The sequence below is a fragment of the Cygnus atratus genome, chromosome 12, assembly GCF_013377495.2.
Source record: "Cygnus atratus isolate AKBS03 ecotype Queensland, Australia chromosome 12, CAtr_DNAZoo_HiC_assembly, whole genome shotgun sequence".
NCBI classification, from domain to species: domain Eukaryota; kingdom Metazoa; phylum Chordata; class Aves; order Anseriformes; family Anatidae; genus Cygnus; species Cygnus atratus.
In genome coordinates, this window is record NC_066373.1 from 8,125,312 (window position 1) to 8,136,819 (window position 11,508).

Here is an 11,508-nt window from a genome sequence, read left to right on the forward strand (position 1 = left end):
GAACCCATAAAAACTACACCTGTGAATATTTTTATTTGTAGTTTTAATACAATGTTTGACACTTTTTGTGTATTCTGTCAGGAGTAAAGTAATTTGCCTCACTTTATAATAGACAAGCATGTGCAGCTGACAAGCCAAATTCTGTTACTGTCATTCATGTGGTATGTAAGGAACATTCTGAAAAACAACAGAAGCATAAATGTTTCTCAGTATGGAGAAAGACGAACATAGTGTATATTTGTCATACAGCAAAGATAAAAATGAATTAGATATGTGACAGATCTAAACTGCTAGCTTTTGATTTTTTTTACTTTAAGCTCCAAAAAATAAGTCTTTCAAAATAAATTACAAATACCTGCAGGAAGTGCACATTCTGACTGAATGCAGAATGCACAAAACTCAGCAGCAAATAGGCAAAATTAAAACTGGAAGTAGATAGCGCTGCCAAAATTCTGAGTTCAAATAACAAGGAGTTAATTGTCCTGTATGTTGAAAAATATTATGAGGTCATCTTGGAGTCACTTCTAGAAAATCTATCTTATGTTCTTTGTATGCACATTGAGGTTCAAGAACATTTTTCTACATATAGATTATTATAAAGACAATTGTGTTAAAATTGAAAGTACGTTAGCTGCATTGCTTGTAACAGTTTTGTCAGCGTTTTCAGTGTTACAAAAATCAACAGATTCCTTGAATACATCATTCAGAGGGTGAGAAAACCCTTACAATAAGGCAGGAAGGCTAAGTTCTGAATATGAACAGCTCTATTGTCTTCACCAGGAAAGTAAAAGCAAAAAGCAGACATAATAGCATCATCTGAATGCAGGAAGATGATTTTTTTTTTTTTAATCACTGGGCAAAAGTTTTGCTACGTGTAATGAGCCACCCCAGTCCATCAGTCTTGGAGAAGTCCACTTCCCTAGTAGTTGTTCTTAAATCACTTGACTGTGGGTCAGTCTTTGATACTTTCACCACGAGAGGTTAATATTTAATTTAACATTAATGAAAAAATGAAGGTCTAAGCTTACATGTGATATTCTATTGTACATCGCTGGTGAGGCTTACAAAATACCAAAAATCAGACTTCACTATTTAGAACTTTCTTGCATGTAACCACAATTAACTGATAGCAACAGCAGACTGCCACTTTCTGTAATGACTAGCCTATTACTTTCAGAGATAGGGAAATAAATAGTCAGAAACCTTGCATTCCATTTCAGGTTCTAAGTAAGATCAGAGCAAAAACAGATCTTCTTGTGTTGATCCCTCTGGCCCCCATAAATGGTCTGATTGCAACTGGAATAATAAGCAAATTTTCAAAAGCCAGGCAACTTGGCTAACAGTTTTCTCTGATAGAGAAAAAAGATTTCATCTGTCAAAGATCATGTTTCAGTTTTAAAAAGTTCCAAGAGTTGATGTTTTAAAAAAAAAAAAAAAAAAGTCGCTCTGCCACAATAAAGCAAAAAGTTTCCTAACAGTTTCCTCTTAGGAAATCACTTCACCATGTTGTCAGCTGTCTAATATGAAGGAATTTGGAAATGTAGGGAATTTTCTCTGGCAGAATTTTCATTCAGAAAAACTGGCAATTCTGTTGCAGATTTATAAAGGTTTTAAGCAACTGAAAACAGAACTTTTCATACAAATGCTGACAACTGTAACAGACACCAATACCTACTCTATTTATATGGATCATATCACTTCATAGAAGCCGCAATAATTTTAATGCTATGGGTTTTTTTTTTTCTGTTCTTGTTGGTTTGTGGAGATTTTTTTTTTTTTTTTTGATTTTTTACACTATTTGAAAGCATGAGAGGTCATTCACATCACTCTGTTCCTGAAAAAAGAACGGAACCTTTAAATTATGCATGATTTTTAATGTGCTACTCATATCTGTTTCTCTTTATTTGTATTATTTCATTGGGATTCCTCAATGTCAGCAATGTAAAGGTACTTGCACTCAGAATAAAGGGCAAAAGACTAATCTTGGTTTTTACCATATCTGAGTGTATTCGTGTTTGCATAATGAAGGAGACAGTGCATGATGAATCACGTATCACAGCTATTATCTACTCTAAATATAGAGGAGAGATTACTGACAGCTTTAGCAGAGGCTAATAAGTTAACAAGTGCTGGCTTTTAAAGCTTATTCTACAGTAGCATTTAAGAAACATATCCCAGTTTTTGTCCAACAGAAGATAAATCAAAACAATTAAAAATAACCCACAGGTAAGTGTTTTCTCCATAATACCTTAATGTTTTAGATTATTGCAGCATAGAATATCACCAGGAAGAAACTATTTCATTCTTGAGAAAAGCAGTTTTGTGATACCTGCCTTTCCATAACCTAGTTACAGTAAGTTTTACATCCTCCCATACTTGTGACTACATGGCATGGTTACACTAATGCTGAGGTAAACAGCCAGCCACAGTGTGATATATTGGCGGTGGTTTTCCTAGAAATACATTCTCTTTGAGATTAAAAAAAAAAAAAAAAAAAAAATTATATTAAGGCAGGCATCATAAGCATTCAATTTCAGCATTTTTTGCTGTTTTTACAATTAGCAGACATTTAAGATACTGAGTAGAGAGACAAAAAACTGCTAGGACATGGTCATATACTAAGCATTTTAGGGTAGACCAATCATCACGAAACAACACACTACAAATTTTCAAACTGGTGTGCCAATCAAGTTCCCTCTTTACTACCAGAAATTGGAACTGTGTAATTCAATTACATTTTCAATCTTACAATAAGAGGTAATTAGTACGTATGAAAACAGAGTGTGTTTGCCCTTTGGAGCTATTTCTGCAAAATGTAGAACTGTAAGAGGAGGTATGCTGTTACCTCATTCTTATGGTTGACCAATTTTTGCAGCCTTTTTCCTAGATCAGATAGAGGGGCTTGGCAAATTTTTGGGCTGAGGAGAAAGTGGAAATGTGGATTTGTGTCAAAGTGATATCTTAGTGAAGGTCTATTTGAAAAATAGTCTATTTTCATTATACTACACAACAATCAAGAGGTAAAATAACCATACACTGATAAACATTGAAAATTCTTTCCAAAAATAAAGATGATTTTGTGAACTTGTGTAAACTTTATAGACAGTTCTCCCGTGGACTGAAGGTATTACAGGGTCTTTATAAAAAGAGGAAATCTATCTTTGTTAATTGGCACTTAGGGAGACTTCTGACCATGCATAACAGCAGTAACTGAATCTTACATGAGCATGTCTTAGCATTTCTCACATCCAAAGTATGCAACGTTATTTCAGTGTCTATTTCCAGAATCTACATTCCAGATTCCATTCAGGATCTCTGCTAATGCTAACGAGAACAGTGTTTCTGCAGAAGCAGTCACTGACAGCAGTACTCACTGTCAATTTGCCTGCTTATTATTAGCCTTTCTGCCATCATTTTTCATATTAAAACAGACCTCCTCAGTAAAGATAGCTGATCACCACATGGTATGCTATCTCCATATTTCCCACTTCTGCAAACAAAAAGCAACAGAAAAAAAAACCTTACAATAAAAACAAAAACCCGTTTGAACAGATAGGGCATTTAAATCTCACCCACCATTTCTATATCAGCTACATGAATATCACTGATGAATAATACTGAAGTGTGAGTTTCTACTTCAACTGCATACCTGGAAGGGATATGAAAATGATTGTGTTGTAGCATGTCAATTTGTAAATAAACCAAGATTGTAAATATCAATTATATCAGAGCATTTCCCTTTAGTTAGGGATTTGCTGACACATCTTGCTGTATTTCAGCATGCCTGTTACCTTGAGGGGCAAGGAGAAGAGAATGAGAAAGTGATATTAAACAAACAACTCAAACCTGCTTTATATCTGGCTCATCGTCCATTTCTTGGATGGTCAATACTTTGATATATACATCCGGAATTTTCCAGTACCATTTTATTATTACAGAAAAACACAAAGGTCCTTCCTATAATAAAATTCAATACACATACTCAACATAAATGAGCTGAGATAATCACATCTAGATCTTAAGTCTCGTGATCAGTGCTGTTTGTTTACAATAATCAGACCCTGGTCTGTGTTTGAAGGGCAATAGATAAAGGACAATGGCCTTCTACCCTACTTAGAAAAGAACAGTCCAAGGAGATACGAAATACAAATGCAGTGGATATCAGAATATTAAGTATAATACTGTTAGGAAGGTATGATATAGTCATACATTTTTAAAAACTATTCTTTAATTATTACTGTAGGTTCAAAGCAATATGTTTCAAGGACAAAGCAATGACTCCAAGTTGAGAAATGGATCAGAGTGCATACACTATTTGTTTCTCAGCACTTCTGACTAATCAATCATGGAAAATTCAATTTCAAAAGTGGAATTTGGACTAAGAAATGTGCTCAACTGACAGAAATCTATAAGTGGTCAGATCAAAACACCAAAACTAAAGGACAAAGAATTCAAACAATCTAATTCACATGGAAGATATTATTTTGGGAAATTATGACAGTTTTACTCTGAGTACAAATACTCAAAAAAAAAAAAAAAAAAGACTGTGAAAGAAACCTTGCAAATAATCTAGCCTATTCTGTCCCATAGAAAGATCAACAATTGTTGAGTAAAGAATAGCTAATATATTCCTAAAAATGATTAAATTCTGACAGTCCAAGACAATTTACAATACTGATATTATAGTATTAAATGCTTTATTAAAGTGAGAATGTATATATATTTACCACTTCACATATACCAATTGAGTACTTGAAACAAAAGGAAATTGATTGGTTTTGACATCACTTTTTTCATTACTATGTACAATTAATTTTCTTACTGTTTTTGTGTTTATAAACAGCTTAATTTTTTGTTATTGTTTTGACCTAATTTGTAAGTCTGTTCCCTCATTTTCTCCTTAGTAAAAAAAAATGCAATATGCTTGCTGTTTTGCACTTATTTGGACCTTCATTCATCTCCCGTTTCAAAGATAACCACTTAAGACTCAAAGCAACTTTAAGCAATTCTCTCAAGTAATTTAGTTGATTTTTTTTTCACTGATGTGTAAGCATCCAATTCACAAAGTCTGTGTTCTGATCCTTGCCTGTTCTGTAACAAGTTTTTTCTTTTGCCCCTAACATTAGTAGGTTTAAATATATCACAGATGAGCCTTTTAGTTAAGGCTGATGCAGAAAAAACATTAACACTCTAACCTTTTCAAAACATGTTATCATTTATTTTCCTTCTTATCTGAGAAGCAGAACAATTCTTTCCTTCATTTTCCTCTTACTACTAATATACTTACTAAATCCTCCCTTTTCTTCTTTATGTTCTTTGCTAGCTGTATCTGGTCTTTTGATGTTTCTCTTACATGACTGCTATTTTATCAGATTTATGCTCTTACTACTTTGACTTCTTTTCTATTTTCTATTGATCTCTCATAATCAACTCATTGAGGAACTAATTATTTAGCCAACCTGATGCTTCACTAAGCTTCCAAATGCCTTCATTGTTTCAGAACAGTTTTTGCTCTTAGTCTTAATATTTCTTCCTTAAGAACTGTCAGCACCTCCAGAATCTCTTTTTCCCTTAGACATCAGATTTTACCTAGTGATTTTCTAAGCTTACTGAAACTTCAGTTCTATTTTACTTATTCACTAGTCTTACTTTCCCTTTCCAAGAGTCATGAATTGGACAACTTCATTCTTATTCAGGTCCATGGAGTCCATAATTCCTTCAATCACCGTGTGAATTATGTCATTAAATAAAACACAAACAAATAATGCTTAAGACAGTAGTGTGAGATTTTTGTTAGAATTTCACATCTCTGAGCTGTATAACTTCTGAGATAAGTCTGGTTATCCACAGCAGGATAATATATCTAATCAATAAGAACAGTCCCAGAGTGCCTCATTTATGTGAATTATAATGGTGAAAGTGCTTCATCCATCGAAATACTCAAAAGCAAAAGTTGTAAAGATTGAGGAGGCTGGAGATGAACTTAAAAGGTCAAGAGCACCAGCTCTTCTAGCTTTGTCTTTCTCTCAGTAATTGATTTGAAAAATACTCTAGAGCAGTTATCTGAAAACCAATCCTGAAAAGTTTGATAATGCAGAGCAGACACAGGATTCAAGAGAATGTGGTTTCTCATCAGATTTGTGAAGACAGTTCAAACATGCTTCAGTGTTCAAATTATCTGAAGTATACCTCAGCCTTTCATTATCCTCTAATACTAGTTGAAAAGGTGATACGAAATGGTACAGGAGAGCAACTGGTTCCTTTTTTTTTTTTTTTTTTTTTTTGAGTTGTTCTTTAGTATGTTGTCAGAACTTATAAGCGATATTTTTAATAAAGAGGGTAAATATAAATTATATAGGGCCTTCTTAGCTGAAGAGCAATTTTTGTATTGTGTGCCATTTAATGTTGTAATTTTTAATACATAAATCTTGGCCATAGTGCTGTGTTTCCTTCTGTGTTAATGAACACTCACATTAGAACTCAATAACAACATTAATATATTCTCATTTGCTCTTATCAGCATGCCCCTCTCTGCATGCTAAATGACACTGTCACAAAGAAATACTGTACCTGTTGATAAAGTCCATGGAGTGGAATTTCTATTCAAAGAAGGAATTAGGAGGAATATTAACTGTATCTTTTTGTTTCATAAAGAATATGGTACTGATAGTGGATTGATAGTGGAAATAAAGCATGGAACCAATCATATTCCCATGGATTTGATATGTTTTATGTATACTAATCACGACATCACCTGAATTTCATCTCCCTGTATGCAATGTTAATTTCCCCCCTCTCTTTTTAGAGCATTTAAGCATAGTGTGTATCAGACCAATAATTAATAAGAAAATAATCCTCAGAAGAAAATCATTGCTGTTTTAATAAACTCTCATTTAGGAAACTCAATCAGTAAAATTTACATCCCAAATGCTAGGTAATTACAGTACTTCTCTAAGAATAGATTGATGAGTATGTATAGTGTACTAAACAACTAATAACCAAGTACAAGAATGAGAATGTAATCATTTTTGCATTATCAATACTCAGCTACCTCTCAGAGGAAGAAACCTATTTTGAACACTATACTCCTCAAAGAGTCAGAAATGCAGCTGACAACTCACCACAACACACCTCCCACCCTTAGGAAAACCAATAGTGCCGACCTTAGCACCCAGAAGGATACCAAAAGGGTTAGCATAATGCCCAAGAAAGGGGTGGATGCTAGAAAATTTGCATGTATGAGTGTTAACTATAGTATTATAGGGAATTGACATTTACAGTTCAAGGAATCCAGTTAGTGTTATCGTAACTGGACTAAAAATATCTAAGTTCTTGATTATGTCTATTTTTAGTGTACATGGACTATACGTAGTACTTGGTGTGGTACCTCATGCTGACTGCCATCTTACCTTATAAGCAACACCTTGGAGTCACTGAGAATCCAGGGGACACCACAGGGTTCCATGAGGTACACTGGGTTGGCTGGAGAGGAAAGGGGTTCAGGAAGCCATGCCAGAACCTGGGATTTGGGGCTGCAGACTAGTTGTATAAGACCAGGGCTTCTTTTAGTGAAATGTTAATCTGAATATTTGCAATTCCACTGTTCTTTGGAGGGTAAGGCATACTGTTGCACTAAGAAGAAAGTTCCACTGACAGTGTGGTCACAAATGTAGAAAAATAAAAAGTCTTAGAAACTAGGGGTTAAGACCTGAGAATAATCCAAATGGCAGGAATATAAAACTCTAGGGGAGCAAAAGCAGAAGCTCTTCTGCTAATTTTGAGGGCTGATGCTCCACAAGTGTGTTAGAGTTATAAAGTTAATGAGGATGTTAGCAGAGCATTTAATTCAGAATCTGGAAGGTATGTAGCCAGAGGTAAGAAAAAAAATGGATGATGTCATGTGCAAAGTATCTCAGTTTTGCTCCAAGATTTGAATCATCTTGCCTTTAGATGATTTTCTGTATAATGCTCTCCAAGTTAAGGAAATCAAACTCTTCCAGGCTGCACTCAGTCTCCTATTCCCTAATATAGAACACCTGAGATTACACTGAACTAGGTACTGAGCACTCATCAATGCACATGAGATCAAATAAAACTGGCTTAAAATGCAAAGGCTATCAAAATGTCAAGTGCTCTGAAAGAGAACAGGCCCTAGATATCTCAAGTGGGGAGATAAAATTAAGATGTTGTGTGTGCAAGTTTAATTACCACATCTGAGCTTTTTAAGACTTGATCTTTCAAAGCTGATATGCTCTAACAAAACCTGTTGCAGATGTGTGTACATATACACATCTTAAAAATAACATTTCTAATAGTTGCTCTTTGTGGTTAAAGTTCACCAAATCAGCCATCTGCTAAAAAAAAAAAAAAAAGATCAAAAGCAAATATGAAGAAGGTAATAAATGTTGATTGGTAAAAAAGGGAAAAAAGGGATAGGCCAGATTCTCAGGTATACAAATCATTACATAATTCAGCTACCACTGAACAAGGTCAATTAACATGGTTGAGAACCTGTACCAAAGATTACAGAGAAAGTACATCAGGTGGCATGGCGTAAGCTTTTGTTACTCTACTGCAACAGTTACTCCAAATAGCTAATCATCATGTTTAAAAATCTTTCCTGTAACAGGTGCTAAAATTGCCTTTAGCTAGAGAAGTAAAAGCAACTAATAATTACTGTAAAGCAACCAGGTCTAATACCTGGGAATTAAATTATAAGAAAATGACAACCTGGCACCAGCATGAGTATCGCTGTTTCATCATCATTTACTGCTAATGCTACTCTAGGAAAGAGTTCAGAAACACAAGAGGAAAAGGAAGTAAATGCTATTTTATTTTGTTGCTGCATAAAATAATAATTAATCTTAATTGTTAACAATAAATAAAATAGCTGAAGCCCTTCATCCAACCTGTCCTTAAAGAGAAACTGGTTTCTGGTTCAGCCTTTTTTCCATGGACTGGTTAAAAAAGTGATTCATAAATACAGAAGCTATCAAGGTTTCCCAAAGACATCTGTAGTGTCCATTTCCCAGCACATGATTCAATACCATTGCCTTACTTTAAAGTGTCAGCAAAGCACAATTTTATAATAAGTTATTTTATGAGGTATTTCAAATCTGTAATGTTTTACGTTGCTCTTTTGACAACATTATAAATTAAAAATGAATTTGTTCCCCTTTGGGGCAAATCTGGTATGCATTATCCCAGATGTTGAAATCCACTAGTAGTGTAATTTGGGGAGATTATAAGGTACAAGGAATTTTATTTGTTTAAGAAAACATGCAAGTTCTCATGGTTCTTGTACATACACAAAAACATGGAGATAAACAATAGGAAGTTTTCCTGCTGTTTAATTTGCCTGCAGCAGAATATGTTGTTGCACTGCAACTACAATGTACTAAATTGCATTAAACAATTCACGCACTGGGCTGAAGGAGTGTTTGGTCACAGTGGGCAAAGGGAAAAAGGTTCTACAGAAATACCTAGTACAGTACACTCCTATATAGTCACTATTGCAAGAAACTACAACAACACAAGCAAAGAGTTTTTATTAGCAGGAAACTTACTCAAAGTTTAGAACAACATTAGGAGAAAAAATGGAAAATAATTCCTGACATCGCAATACTGACTAGTGCTATGACTATGACATCACTATGCTATCTTCTTCCCAGATCTTGTATCAAATACAACTGCCTAAGTTTTTGAAATACAGTCATTGCCCTGAAATGTTATAAAATAATGAAATATTTTTTTTCTTTAATCACTTCAAAAAACAGAAATACCAAAGGGAGGGAGCTTGAGCTGTTAGTGTTTTTTACTTCACATTTTAAGCTTTACTGGAAAGATTTAAAAGCTTATAATTATGTTATGGCTAAACTTTTGTCTAGTTCTCTGTGATTACAAAAATGACTGTTCTAAACATAGCAATAAAGATCAAATATGTTATTCCATAAACAAAAGAACTGGCAAATACCGGTTCTGGTCATCAGTTGCTTTGGGAAGTATAATATATTTTATTGAATTTTTCACCTGTATTTTTTATCTTTAGATACAGTGTTGGGTAAAAGAATTAGAAAGAAAAAGGCTACGAAACTGTCAGTTATATGATATTGCATAGTATACTCCTGTTTCAGTATTTTATACTTATTTAAGTATTTAACATTCCAGGATTGAGAATAAATGTAATTTATTTTATTTTCATTTCAAATATATTCAACTGATTATGTACACCTGCTTATATCATATATAATTATAACTGGCCAATTTAAGGGCAGTAAAATGTAGCTGGGACTATCCGTTCTAGAATTACAGTGCCGTGAAAAATGTATCAGAAATACAATATAAAGTAAATTATGGGAAAGCAACATACAATCGGCTCAAGACACCTTCTATATCATTTTAACTGCATCAAGAACAGTAGCAAAAGCTTTAAACACAAAGTAGATTTCTCCCCAGTATCGATGCAATTGCTATGTATGCCAACATGCACATTCCACTTCAGATAACTGCTGTGAATTTGGATTTGCAGACCTATAGATCCTGAATATGGATTTGATAAGTCTGTAGAAAACTAAAGAGGCAATTTTTTGTCAAGAATATTGAGTTGCCAGTGGGGAATGTTCCCAAGTGAAATGGGGACATAGCTAAATATGGGAAAGTTAGCTTCAGATAATGTGATTCTGTTAATGCATTTACCTTGTTTAACTACAGGTGAGAAGCATTATTTCTAATGATATAATAACTTGTGGGAGCATAACCCAGGGAAAGTTCTGCTGACAATTTATAATTTACATTACCTTCTCCACAGTCTCCGCTGAACTGGGAATTTTATCCATTAGTCTTTAAATGTCATCTAATGGGTTCTTTTAAAGAAAGCCTGTTGCGTTCTCTTTTTGCTTCCTGTATATTCCATTACACTACATACTGCAAAATCTGTCTGAAATCCTCTACTTGCTTGACTTCCTTTCTTGTCTAAATTCTGTTAATCTCCTCATGACTGGTTTTTAAGTTCTGTTTTAATATTTTTTCTTCAACGGAATGAGAAAGACTGCTGTTAATATAAAACACTTAATATTAAGTGTTACGCTCACATTTCTGCTCATTCTGAGGGCTATTTCCACAGAATTCTTAATAAATAGTGCACAGAGAACTGAAACATCCAGTTGGTGAAATCAATCATTTGCAATATTCACACTTTACCAATATTGGGACCCCTGAACTTCACCTACAAGAAATGAGGCTAGAGTTTACTGGCACTTTGCCCTTTTCTGGTCAGGAGTACATCAGAGCACGTGGAAAGAACCTGCCCAGAGTATAGCCAAAAGCCTAGTTTCACAGAAACACAACCATAAATCTTTGTGACCTCTCAGCTATGAGCATTCCTCCTTTGAAAAGGGTTGCAATACCTGCTGCTCAGCAGGGCTTTCTGAGCAGTGGTATACTAACTGTCTAATACCAAATTGCAAACACCTCAAACAAACAAACAAAACCTTAAACTACACTTAAACT